Source organism: Triticum urartu, chromosome 4A, assembly GCF_056163025.1.
Source record: "Triticum urartu cultivar PI428250 chromosome 4A, HENAU_Tu73, whole genome shotgun sequence".
NCBI classification, from domain to species: domain Eukaryota; kingdom Viridiplantae; phylum Streptophyta; class Magnoliopsida; order Poales; family Poaceae; genus Triticum; species Triticum urartu.
The window spans coordinates 597,439,062-597,442,307 of record NC_141876.1 but is presented as its reverse complement, the minus strand read 5'-3'; positions in this window follow the sequence as shown (position 1 = coordinate 597,442,307).

Here is a 3,246-nt window from a genome sequence, read left to right as displayed (position 1 = left end):
AAGTACTATAGTACCATGTTCCGCGCATCTCCTTGTGATTCAAGCGCTAGTTTCATCAATACCATTTAGCATTCTTGCTTATCAGTTTGATTGACCTCTATTTCTTGTAAAGTGGTTGTGGCGGGAAAAAGGGAATGATTTCTGTGGATACTACGTCTGCGAGTCCATCCGCCACACGACCTGTGAGCGGGGCGGGTACTCTGACGAACAATATGAAGTACGTAAATAACAACATTCACAATTTTATTTTAGTACCATCATTTGTATTGAGTTTTGTTCATTCATATATATATATATATATATATATATGTATTGACCCCCTTCTTCAAATTAGATGTTTCGGAAGCGGGATGAACTCCTAGCACCAGCTCGCATGCGAGCAATTCAAGAGGAATTGGCGGCATTCTTTCTTGACCAAGTGATTGCTGAAGACGGAGAATACTATGTGGACCATGAGTCCGTATGATTATATTTGTAAGAGATAATTATTGTATATATGTAGCCGGTAGTGTCGGATAGATATACGAGAACTTGTTGTTCGACCAATCTCTCGAAGAAGGAGAGGTGGTCGATATCACTTCTCTCTGTATGCATATATGTTCATGACGATCTTCTGTTTCCTTCGTTTGCTTACTAGCTAAGTAGCGTGTTTAGTCCTCTCTATACGTATGTATAGTACGTAGCGTCGATCAAGCACGGACGTAAGAGATGACACTTCTCTCTATTAATTATAACTAGCTAACACAATATATGAAACACCTAAATTAACCCCCCAAAACACCCCAACCCCCCCCCCCCCTTCAAAAAAAACAAAAACCCCAGCCACAAAAATGCTGACGCGTGGATGCCTATTGGTCCCGGTTGGTGCCACCAACCGGGACCAAAGGGTCTCCTGACTGGGCTCTGCGCACTGCCCACGTGGAAGCCCATCAGTCCCGGTTCTGGATTGAACCGGAACTAAAGGGTCGGGGCATTAGTACCGACACTTTAGTCCCGGTTCAGAAACCGAGACTAAAGGCCCTTACCAACCGGGACTATAGGCCTTTTTTCTATCAGTGGTGTCATGCAGTACAAGAGGACTGCCAAGATTCTGCTAGCCCGATGCACTGAAGTGCAAAGCTAGCCTTCAGGTAGCACTCGCGTGAATTCTAGGACGTGGATGTGTACTAGACCGGAACAACCAGCAACAGCAACAACTCCACGTCCAGCCCGCCTTGCGCCCTTGCCTAGATCCAGTCACCACGGTCCATGCACACCCCGCCAGCACGGATCTGGAGCGCAGGAACAACGTGCCCGGACCAGTAGCACTGTAGAAGCCGAGGATCGCCGCCGCCATCCTCTGCCATGCAGGCCAGCGCAACTCCCAGCAGATCTGAAGAAACAGCCGCCACACATGCTCGCTGCGCCGCGCCAAAGAACCCATGACCCCGCCGACGATGAAGCGGACAGCCAGAGCCGTCCATGTCAGATCTGATCACCAACGCTGTTGTGCCGCCGCTGCTGTCCACGAGAAGCTCACCGCCGTGCCTATGAGCCACCCATGCCGCGAGCAAGGTCCCCGCCGCCGCCGTCGGCCGCATGGCTTTGCCTGCGGCGTCCTCCGACGGCGGTGAAGAGGTGGAACAAGAGATCTATGGCGGTGGCGGCTAGGGTTTGGGATGCCTCCCGAGTCGCCCACACGGGACCAACCTACGCAATAGATGTGCATTATTATCAACCACTTCTCCAACCTACACAATAGTAGTGCCCGGCCTGTGTCTGCTCACAGAACATGGTCCACATTATTATCAGACACTTCTCGATCCATAACAACATGCATTCACGTATATAACCCCTTCACTTATTAGCCAGTGAATTTTTATTCCACACTCCGCACTGGCAATACTATATTCCTTTAGAGCTGTATTGGTTCCTGGCCGTGAACATAGCAAAGAGCTTTGAGAATGAAAAGCATCAGGCGAAATTCTACAAGGAATAAATAGCGAGTATAAGAAATAACGACTTGTCTAGTCTCATGATGACGTTCAGTTTAATATTACCATAGACTAGGACCAACTCATGTCTTGCAGAGGCCGGGAGTCATATTCCTTTTCAAAAAAAAAAGACAAACTCATGTCTTTGTTGCCCGGCGACATCTGTTGCTCTACTGTGAGATTCACAACACTGGCCAAGGATGATTAAATGTTGTTGTGTTGGGAATATCGTTCATCACATTCGTGGATATGTCCTGGTTTGAAAAGAATTCATTGTCCACCCACAACGACAATCTTCTGCCATTTCTATTTTTTGCCTTCTACTTAACTAGCTTTCTTTCAAAAATTTATGTTCATTTCTAACAGGGTATTGGCAAATCATATATACAAGTTAGTGAGGTGAGAGAGCTCTTGGCGAGGGGCCACGTGTCCCAGCCGTTGTCTCACTCAAGGGCTCCACTCCTCTCCTCTTCCCCACCCAAACTCAAGCCCTGGCTGCGCCTGCGCACACTACCTGGGCACCTCCGCCCGCACTCGCCACCAGGGTATGTACGATTGCTCCGCCACTCGCACCATCTCTTCGTTGGCCACCAACTCAGACTCTGTGAGAGAGAGCGCGTCAAGCAAGCAAGCAACCATCACCGTCATCATTTCGTCTTGTTTCAGGGCGAATGGGCCGCGGGCAGACGCGGTGGTGATCGGGAGCAGGCTTGACGGGCTCTGCTGTGTGAGGCTCCTAGCGAGGTACGACCAAGACGTGGTTGTGCTTGAGAGCCATGACCAGCCTAGTGGCGCCGCCCACTTGTTCGATCGCCAAGGGGTTCCACTAGTATCTAGTTAAGTACTAGTCCTAGATGAGTGTAGTGAAAGTGGAAACCCATTTTTGTTTACATGATAATATCATCTTTTGCAGCTCTGTTCCTCTAAGTGGTGTTTCATCACTCTGCTACAAAGAGTAATGTGAATAAGCACGGACTGGAACATTGTTCATTTTACTTGACTATGGGTGACTGTGAGTTACAGTGCAAGTTTCAACTAGTAACTTCGTCACATCTAGTATCCAAGCTCGCTACTAACTTTCAGCTTTGTTGAAGAAAATAACCATGGAAATGAGGTAAGACAAGTAATTGGGTCGAGTGAATGACAACTCAACCGAGTGCACACCAGATTTCTAGTTGAGAAGTTTGATGCATCTACTCTCTTTTACCGTTTTGTTCTGCAAATATTTTTCTCCAAAACCCCGTGTTCTTCAAGTGATTGCCGGATGGATCAT